Here is a 10,827-nt window from a genome sequence, read left to right on the forward strand (position 1 = left end):
CGCCTCTCTGAGAAAGTTGCGCAGGAATTGAGATTATCTTAAGCCCAGGCACTGGATCCTCCTGTGTTTATGCGAGACTCCAGTTCTGGCAAAGTCACTTCCGTGCTGGTTGGCAGACCATGCTGTCCCAACTGACACAGGCCATTGGGGGTCGAATTTCTCTCTATCCACGAAGGAAAGTCAGGGAAGGGGCGGTGTGGAAACCCCCCCCCCCGTAATTTTTTTTTTCTAGCTTGGTATTGCCTTTTTATCAAAGAACAAGGCCCTTCCACTTTATTGGTGCAATATCCTATCCTGAAATGGTGGTGAAAAGGGAATTTTTTATATGCCCTTATTTGGCAAAAGAAAAATATACTTTTTTCCTGATTTCTTCGCCCTCTCACCCTCAAGTGTCTTTGGACGACTTATAGAGCTGTGAAATCCCCCAAGCTTGGGAACCACTGCCCTGAGGGATCCTGGCGCCCAGCCTCACTCCATCCTGATGAGCAGTGACTGGGAGGAGGGAGGGAGGCCAGGAGCTTGAGGAGGGGAGGCCTGGGGCAGAAGGGCTGAGCTCACGTGCACATCTGAGCTCAGTCTAAAGGCTTGCTGAGAAGCCGCTACTGTGCATTCACAAAAGATGGTGGGCAGGAGTGCAGGCACAGTGGGATGAGAACCTGGAGTAGTCAGGATGGCTGTGGGGTGGGTGAGGTGGGGGTGGTGGAATTCATCAGGGTGTGGAAAGCCCCAGGGTTTGGAGAGCTACCCCAGCCTGGGCTACACAGTGAGGTTCTGTCTGAAAAAATGAATGAATGAGTGAATGAATGAACAAACAAACAAATAAATAGATGGGCAGGTATCCCCCGCAGGAGCCCCTTGCCCAGACAGCACGAATTCCTTGACTATCACCTGACAGATGGCTTCATTATACCAGGTGATTACAGTGTGCCAGCATCCTTAGGAGCTCACACATATCATCTCATTTAATCATTACTGAACCCTGTGACACAGGGACCATTGTTCACATTTTACTAATGAGGAAACTCAAGCTCAGAGAGGTTGTGTGAGTCACCCAAGGTGTCACAGCTTCCAAATGAGGGTACTGAGCTGAGCTTTCAGCTCCTGGTCATCAGACTCCAGAACCTAACTGACTGCCATACTTAGATCCCAGTCAGATCTCAGAAGAACATTTCCCCCTACCCCCCCCCCCAAGACAGGGTTTCTCTGTGTAGCCCTGGCTGTCCTAGAACATCTTTTGTAGACCAGGCTGGCCTCAAACTCACAGAGATCCGCCTGGCTCTGCCGAGTGCTGGGATTAAAGGTGTGCGCCACCACCGCCAGGGGGAAGGAACTTCTTATTTGTTGTATGGCATTGGCAAACAAAATGCTGAGGACCAGCTATGGCTAATAGAAGATCCTGATTTTGAGGATGATTCTTATTTCATGGAAAGGCTATGGAGAGGACTAGAGGCCCGGGGTGTGGCTTTGTTGGTAGACTGCTTGCCTAGCATGTGTGAAGCACTGGGTTTGATCCCACATAGACTGAGGGTGGTGGCTCATGCTTACAGTTCTAGAACTCAGTAGATATAGGTAGGGAGATCAGAAGTTCATGGTCATCCTGGACCCACTACATAGGACCCTGTCTCAAAGGGGATCTCTCAAAATGTGTCTCAGCAGCCAAGCCCTTTGGTGGCTACTCCCCTGGAAGTTCCCAGAGAGTTGGAGGACCAGACTAGCTGTGGGGGAGATCCACATTTTCTGTGGCCAGGCCACAAGTGGTAAAAGTAAAACAGACTTCATCATTATGTAAATGAACCAGGTGAACTTGATGGGCCTCGGAGGCAGGAGTCCCAGGACCCTTCTGGAGTTTCTACCCTGGGGGACCTGGGTGTTGATCTAGGCCTGCCTCTCCTTCCCGCTAGTGTGAGGCTGGGTGAATCACTGTCCCCTAGTAAAGAGCTCCACACAAAGCCTGGCACAGTCCAAGGCTCTAATAAATGGGTGCTCATGAGCTAGATATTTTTCGGAAGTTGTTAGGCTAATTGGCTCTTCATGTAATGCCATGTAAATCATCTGACTGTTCTCATGGCCTGAGCCCACTTAATCATAGCTAAGGCTGAAAATACACATTTCCTCTCCTTTCCTTTCAAGTTCCTTTAACATGAAAGGCCCTCATGAACTCTCTGACCTTTATAACAGGGAGATCCTTGACATGTGGCATTTCCAGAAAATGGCTCAAAGGAACCCCAGATGGATTGAGTAAATTACAGCAGGGAGAGAGACTCAGGAGCAAGCAGAGGGCAGCCCTTTCCTGCCTGCCAGCCCACTTGCCAACCTGTTGGGACTTGCCAGGAGCCGCCTGCAGGGTGGTTGCAGGCTCTGGGCAGGACCGTTCCCCATGGGCAAACTTCTCTCAGTCCCTGAGGCAAACTGTGGTCTGTTCCTAGAAACTCTCTGGACGCTAGGTAGTCTCTTTCTGTGTGTAAGGGGGAATATGTGTGTGTAAGGGTGTGTAAGAAGGGATATGTGTGTAAGGGTGTGTGTGTGTAAAGGGGGATTGCATGGCCACACAACAGCAATGATACAGTGACACAGCGCAGCTGCCTAGAAATGGAGCAAGAAGTGGTAGGGAGCCATTTTTTCCTTCACAGAGAAGGATGAGGCCTGGGATGTAGCTGGGTTGGTAGAGTCTTGCCAAGCATGCCTCAAGCTCTGGCTTTAGTCCGCAGCACCACATAAGCTGAGGATTCCTCCTCAGCCATCCTAGTTTAATTGGTGAGCTCCAGACCCATGAGATATCCTGTCTGGAGGCTAACGGCTCCTGAGAATGACCTCTGAGATTGTCCTCTGGCCTATACACACACACACACACACACACACACACACATATACACACACACACACACACACACACACACACACACACACATATACACACACATACACACACACACACTTTTTTTTTTTTTTTTAAATATGAGGGCTGGTTAAAAGCACTGGCTGTGCCGGGCGGTGGTGGCACACGCCTTTAATCCCAGTACTCCAGAGGCAGAGGCAAGTGGATCTCTGTGAGTTCAAGGCCAGCCTGGTCTACAGAGTGAGATCCAGGACAGGCACCAAAACTACACAGAGAAACCCTGTCTTGAAAAAACCAAAAAAAGAAAAGAGAAAGAAAGAAATCAGTACCACAGAGGGCCTGTTACCACTATTTCCCACAGGCCAAATCCCATACTGAATTCCTAATAAATGGACTTGGAATTCACTCACCAGAAGGAATGGTCTGGGTCAAAAGCTCCAAGGTAAGCCTGGGGTGTTTGCCATGTGCACTGGTCACCCTAATACTAGATAGGCTCAGGCCTGTGTCAGGATCCCCAATCTACCAGGGGCTCATGGAACAAATCCAAGTAATTCCTGTGTGTTCTCTGGGCCCAGAATTATCCAGAAACTGCAGGTATCCCTTACATGGTTTCAGGGATGCAATGAGGGGTCCACAGCCATGAGCCTAGAGCTGAAAGTCAAGAAGCATTATAAGAAGCAGTGGTAGCACACCCCTTTGATCCCAGCACTTGGGAGGCAGAGGCAGGCAGATCTCTGTGAGTTCAAGGCCAGCCTGGTCTACAGAGGGAGTCCCAGAATAGCCAAGGCTACACAGAGAAACCCTGTCTTGAAACACAAAAACAAAGAAGGAGGTGTGCCTGTAACTTCAAGAGAGATGTACTCACATCAACACTGGTTTGGGCTTCCCAGGCCTCCTGAATGTCTCGTGAGGCAAAAGGCATCATTAGATATTTGTCAGTCTGTCTGTTTGGTGTAGACAGTATGCTCCTATCTAACCCACACTGCCTTGTAACTTACTATAAATCCCAGGCTGGCCAGAAACTTTTGAATTCTTCCTACTCCAGCCTCCCAAAGGCTGGGCTGGCAGGTGTGAACCATCACTCTACCTTAAGATCTTTATTCTCTCTCTCTCTCTCTCTCTCTCTCTCTCTCTCTCTCTCTCTCTCTCTCTAGCTAGGTACTCAAGAATGACCTTCAGTTCCCACTTTTCTGAATACTGGAGTTACAAACCTACACCACAACGTGTATGTGGTGCTGGGAGTGAACTCAGGACTTCATGCTTGGGCAAGCACTGTATCAACTCTACCAGATTTCCACCAGTCCTAGTCAGGGCTTCTATTAAACACCATGAACGAAGCAAGTTGGGGAGAAAAGGGTTTATTTAGCTCACATTTCCATATCATAGTTGATCATTGAAGGAAGTCAGGATAGGAACTCAAGCAGGGCAGGATCCTCGAGACGGAGCTGATGCAGAGGCCACGGAAGGAGGCTGCTTACTGGCTTGCTCTTCATGGCTTGTTCAGCCTGATTTGTGATAGAACTCCAAGAGCTCAGCCCAGGGATGGCCCCACGCACAGTCACTAATTAATTACAGTCATGTTATGGAGGCATTTTCTCAATGAGGCTCCCTCCTTGCAGATAAATCTAGCTTGTGTCAAGTTGTCATGAACCACACCACCAGCATATCACCCTGGATCACTATTCTTTCAGTGTTTGTGTTAGGAGGGCTGCCATACTCCTATGAGGCCATAGGACAACTTTTCGTCGGTTGGTTTTCTCATTCCATTTTGTTTTTGAGGCAGAATCTGTCATTTCTGGTCTTGTACTGCACTCCAGGATGGCTGGCCGTGGAGGGTTTTTTTGTGGGGGAGGAATTCAAAGCAGGGTTTCTCTGTGTAGCTCTGGCTGTCCTGGATCTCACTCTGTAGACCAGGCTGGCCTCGAACTCACAGAGATCCGCCTGCCTCTGCCTCCTGAGTGCTGGGATTAAAGGCGTGTGCCACCCTATCTTTTTCACATGCGTCCTGAGGATTTAAACTCGGGTCACCAAGCATGCATGGTGAGCACTTTCATCCACTGAGCCATCTCAGTGACTCCTGGGGCTTTTGTTTGTTAGTTTGCTTCCTTGTTTTTGTTTATTATTGTTATTACGTTTATTTATTTATTTAGTATGTGCCAGGTGCTAGTGTTCGAATGTGGAGACCTGTGTACAAACTGCAGAAGTCAGTTCTTTCCTTCCACCATCTGGGTCCTGGGATTTGAACTCACTGTTATTATTATTATTATTATTATTATTATTATTATTGTTTTGTGTGTGTGTGTGTGTGTGTGTGTGTGTGTGTGTACTATGACACATACTCAGAGGTCAGAGGACAACTCTGTGGAGCTGGTTCTTTCTCTTCACACCTTTTGGGTCTCTAGAGTTGAATTCCAATCACCAGGCACAGGGAGTAAGCATCTTTACAGGCTGGGACCACCTCACTGACTCCAATGGACCTTTTATCTGTGCCTTTTCTGAGTGTAAATAGGACCCATGCACAATGTTGTGACTAATACATGCTTTCCACTAGAGGACACAGCCATTGCATAAAGGTCCAGCATGGTTTCCAAGCTCCTGGAACATTGGGGTAGCATTTCAGTTTGTTAGTTGGCATCTCTACAGTGTCTGAGAAGTCTGTGTGTTTTTAAGACCATAGATGATCTTTCCTAATCCCCAAAGCCTCCCATCTTTGCAGGTCTGCAGGGGTCCTTTTTCCCTTCAGGGATCCAATGGGCCTCTGTACTGAAGGTGCTCAAGACATCCCAGGCTCTTGGTTTGATCCCTGCGTCTCCCATCCTCTGATGGCTGTGTCTTTGCCTCTTGGAGATCAAGAGCTGGATTCTGGCCCGGCATAGTGACACAGGTCTCTGACTCCAGTTGTAGGAGTCCAAAGCAGGAAGGTCTTGAGTTTAAGGCCAGTCTGGGTTATATAAGATGTCCAGGACAGTTATAGACTACAGAGCAAGCCCTGTCTCCAAAGAGAAAGGAAAAGTAAAGATTAAAAAGGTTTGGAGATGTAGCTTCGTTGGTGGAGTGAACTTTTTGCCATGTAAAGAGTCTGGGTTTGATCCCCAGCATCAAATAAACTGGGCACAGTGGTACGTGTCTGTAATCTTATTACTTGGGAGGTGGAGACAGGAGGATCAGGAGTTCAAGGACCTTCTGAGGTCAGCCTGGAACTACATGAGACCCTGTCTCAAAAAAAAAAGAAAAGGAAAGAAAAGAAAAAAATGCTGGAGAGATGTCTCAGTGGTTAGGAGAACTTACTGCTCTTGCAGAGGCCCTGGGTTTTATCCTGATATATTGGGTAGATCACAAAGGCCTGTAACTGGCCTCCCCAGGCACTTACATGTATACACACACACACACACACACACACACACACACACACACACACACACACGGTGGTACATGTCTTTAATCCCAGCACTTGGGAGGCAGAGGCAGACCGATCTCTGTGAGTCTGAGGCCAGCCCAGTCTTCAGAGTGAGTTCCAGGACAGCCAGGGATACACAGAGAAACTCTGTCTCGAAAAATCAAGAACCAAACCAAAAAGCAAGCAAACCTCAAAACTAGCTGTTTTTCATCAGAACTCTGACTTGTTTGCATTGTAGGCAGGGCCTTCTGGAACCTTCATAAGTGGGGATAAGGAATGATACTTATCTGTCAGAGTTGAGAAGATAGGGTGAATTCATGCTGGAGACATGTTCTGGGTGCCTGGTTCAGGGCCGGTACAGGTGCTTACGCACGAACAGTGGCCATTGGCAATCACTACCAGTGTTCCCAGCCAGGCACCAACTGGGCAAGTAGCTCCAGGGCCATGATCGTGAGTGGAGAGTGGGGACCAGGGTAAAAGGGTAGGAAACCTGCTTTCTGCTGCTAGCAGAAGCATCCAGAACATTCTGCCTGCTAGAAGCCTCCTCCAGCTAAGAGCCCAATCTCCAGATGTCTGCAGGCTGGAGGAGCGCTGGCCCTGAGGGTAGAGACGGGACTAATAGAAGGAAATTACTCAAGAGATTTCATCTGGGCCTGAGGAAGTGTACCAACCAGTCAGATCTGGTGGACCATGGCAGCCCAGCTCAGCTGAGTTCTCTGTCCACAGAGTCGTGGGAGAAGAAGCAGAGCTTTGCAGGCACACAAGCTGCCCAGCTGTCTTTACACCACAAGTCCCCCCAAGGATGAGGCCAGTGCCCTCTATTTTCCAGGTGGCTCTGCTCTGCCTTGGTCCCATGAGCCAGCGCAGGGGTCTGACCAAATGTAGGGTAATAGGCTCCACGTGGGGCTGGGGGATGGCTTTGGGTGGGTGGGGGGAGCCCTACAATAGATTCATCTCAATGGTGCTTAGGCAACAATGGCATCTTTGGAGAGAGACAGTCTGGTCTGTTGTGGAGGTGGAGTCTGCCAGCTTTGTGCCCCGGTACCCTCTCTACCCTACCAGAGCCAGGAAGAGCAAAGATTGTGAGGTAGACTTTCCCTGGATGACTTCAGTTTGTTCTAAAACCAGGTTGGGAGGGAGAAAGACGAGACTTGGAAGAGGAGGCGAGCCAGGGTCTCAAGTTGGGCTTTGCCATTGACTTTGGGAAAGTCACTCTGGGCTTGTGGAGTCATGATCACACTTCCCGTCTCTCACAGGGGTTCTTGTGAGAATTGGAGGAGTTATCACAGCTGGTGAGATGGCTCCTGAGGAAAGTGCTTGTCATGAAAGCCTGAGGACCTGAGTACGATCCCCAGAACCCTCATAAAGGAAGGAGAGAAACAATGGCATCAAACTGTCCTGGTGGCATGAGTGCTGCTCCCTCTTACACACACACACACACACACACACACACACACACACACACACACCACATCAGCAAGAACAAAGAACAGCAACAATGATAATAAAGGGCTAGTGAGTTGGTTTAGCAGGTAAGGTGCCTGACGCTAAGCTTAACAACCTGAATTTGATCCCCAGGACCCACCTGGTTGAAGAAGAGAAATGACCTCCCATGTGGTTTGATCTATACTTGTGCACACACACACACACACAAAAAAAGTAATACAAAATGAATAAACAATTTTTTTTCAAGACAGGTTTTCTCTGTGTAGCCCTGGCTGTCCTGGAACTCACTCTGTAGACCAGGCTGGCCTCGAATCCAGAGATTTATCTGTCTCTGCCTCTCAGTGCTGAGATTATAGGCATGTGCCACCACTGCCCAGCCTGCAAATAAAATGTTTAAAGAGTTCTTGTTTTTAGCACAGTCCCATATTAACTAAATAGATAAAAATTAATTGGACAGCTCAGCCCTCCCTAGGACTTACACAAGTTATCTTGTTTAGTTTCCACAACAGCTGGAAGGTGAAAGGACCATTATTAGAAAAATTGAGTCCAGGGAGATCCCAATCATGTGCCTTGCCCAAGGTCAAGCAGTGAGAGAAAGTACTGAGGCCTAAAGCCTTAGTTGGCTCTGCTCTGAGGTTGGCAGCTTCTCAAAGGAGAGGAGGTGTCCCCCTAAATGGGTGACAATGTGCCAGCCAGCCCCTTGGGCTGGAGAACTTACTGGTTGGAGACTGGATTACAAATTGTAGTCCTGTTGAGCAATCTCCCCCAAGGGGACCAGAAAATAGAGAGTTTCTGGGCTGGGACAGTCCAGAGGAGGGACTGGCTATATATGTCCCTTGAAGGTGATCCTGCAGAGGGAGCTGGGTCACCATAAACATTATGAAGGGCCAGGGCCTGAGAGCTGGAAACCCTGGTCCCCGGCTTAGTGTCTTTGAGCACCAGACTGGGATTGCTCATATCATTTTGAATCCCTTCACCAGCAGAGAATGGATGCCCAGCATATAGTAGCTGGGCCCAAGGATGTCTCCAGACACGTGACCAGCATTTTGCTGTTCACCAATGTCTTCCTGTCATCTCCTGTGCACAGCAACCCTGAGCAACTCAGTCCATTTCTCAGACGAGGAAACTATTGCTCAGAACAAGGAAATGAGTCACTCAAGGTCACACAGCTCAACCTTGGTCTTTGGGCTCCAACTTCGTTCTAGCTCTGCAACCCAAAGACATCTCCCTTTCCTAATGTCAGAATGCTAGAGGGTAACAAGAACCCCATAGATGAAGGCCCCCAATTCTCCTTCAACACACAGGTGTTTCTCCAGATGTGCTGAGGAAAGTGACAGATCAGCCCCTGAATGCCAGAGCCACAGCCACTAGGTTTTCTAATGGGACAGCATGTCTCAGGGGTCCCATGGCTACTTATTCACCAGACAAGCTCCCCTGAGCTTCTCTCAGACACAAGGACTGGACAGATCCTTCCCAGTTCTCACAAGGGATGCGGGTTGGCCACATCCAAGCCATTGTCCCAAAAAGTGGTCAACCAAGCTCTGCCTCATTGAAGGGAACAGCACTGTATTCCTGGAGACATGGTTTGGGGTTCCCCGGGGTCCCCTGCTCCGTGCTCCAGTCCCTGGGTAAATCTGTCTGGCAGCAGGGTGGTGGCTGGGTCCTCAGGGTGCCATCAGCTCTCATGGTGAAAGCACCTCCTTTACCTGGGGCCACTGGTGGCCTCGGCTGACGCTGCGCTTTTCCTCAGCGTCACTGTGCTGAGCAGAATTCTGTTCACTGCTCTGTTATTAGTACAGAGGGATTTCCCTCAAGGTCAAGCTTGTCTTTTTACGGCTTTGGAGTGTCTGTCCTCTCCTTGCCTCTCCCTATTTGCTCTTGTGGAGCAAGAGGTAGTAGGTGCTAGTTTAAAAGTAACCCCATTTGTACCCCCATCTTCTTGTCTTTGATCCCAGTCGGCCTGAGGGGATCCCACCATATCCAGCTCTGAGGGTAGCCTCTGGGGAAGATGATGCTTTTGTGAGCTAAGGGTTTATTTTTGTGAGATAGAGTCTCCTGTAGCCCAGGCTAGCTTGGAACTCACTATTCAGCTGAGGATGACCTTGAACTTCAGATCTTCCTGCCTCTGTCCCCCAAGTATTGGGGTGATATTATTCTGCTTATGTGGTACTGGAGAGCAAACCCAGGGCCCAGGGCCTGCCAGGCAAGTGCTCTACCAACTGAGTTACTTCCCCAGCCTCTGGAGACTCTGTTTCCTGATTTAAGCTCCCCATGGAGTGACCCATTCTCCTTTACTCCAACTTTCTGCCCAGCTCAGGCTGCTCCCACTGCTGAGGAAGTGTTTAGCACAGACATCTGTTGACTACAGACAGACCTTTCTTTTTTGGATGCCTGAAAGAGAAGAAATGAGAGATGGCCCCTCTGTAGCTCCTGATTCATTGTGGGACTGGTTCTGTGGCTGAAAGCCTCCCCTTCAGAAATCCACAGCCCCTCGGACTAGAGTTGGGTCTTGACTGTTAGTTTGGATTCAGAATGGCCAGGGCCCAGGGTGCATCTGGGAAGCCCTCTGTCCTGACCCAGGCTTCACGCTCCGCAGTTGGATTTTGGGAAGGCTGGAATCAAGACTGAGGAACCCCTAGAGAATAGCCCCAACTCTTGCCTCTGTCTTGGAGTCAGAGAAATACTGCCTGCTCTTCTCTGGGCCCTGGGGCCCCAAAAGTGGAGTGTGTGTGTGTGTGTGTGTGTGTGTGTGTGTGTGTGTGTGTGTGTGAAATGACTCCTGCTTGGGTGAGTGGCTGCTCCTCTCTTGCCTTTGCAGAAGAGATGCAGGCCTGCAGGGGAAAGCCCTTAAGCCCCTTCAGCTGCTGAGAATCTTGCATGAGGCAGACCCACAGAGCTTCTGTGTTCCCCACAAGACCTTTCCTTTACACCCATAGAAAGTCCCGAATTTGCCCCAGGCCCAAGCTCTTGGGCTGGTTGGGAACTCAGTGGAAGGGTTAACAGGGCCTACTTATCACCTTGGCTGCTCAGAACGGGAAGCCAGGGGATGGCACTGTATGGAAAGAGTGTGAGAGATGCCAGGCAGGTCTCAGAGGGGTTTGTGAATAGGCAGGACCAGTGTAATCAGGGAGAGTTGGGGGCTGGGGTG

Source organism: Onychomys torridus, chromosome 8, assembly GCF_903995425.1.
Source record: "Onychomys torridus chromosome 8, mOncTor1.1, whole genome shotgun sequence".
Classification (NCBI taxonomy): Eukaryota; Metazoa; Chordata; class Mammalia; order Rodentia; family Cricetidae; genus Onychomys; species Onychomys torridus.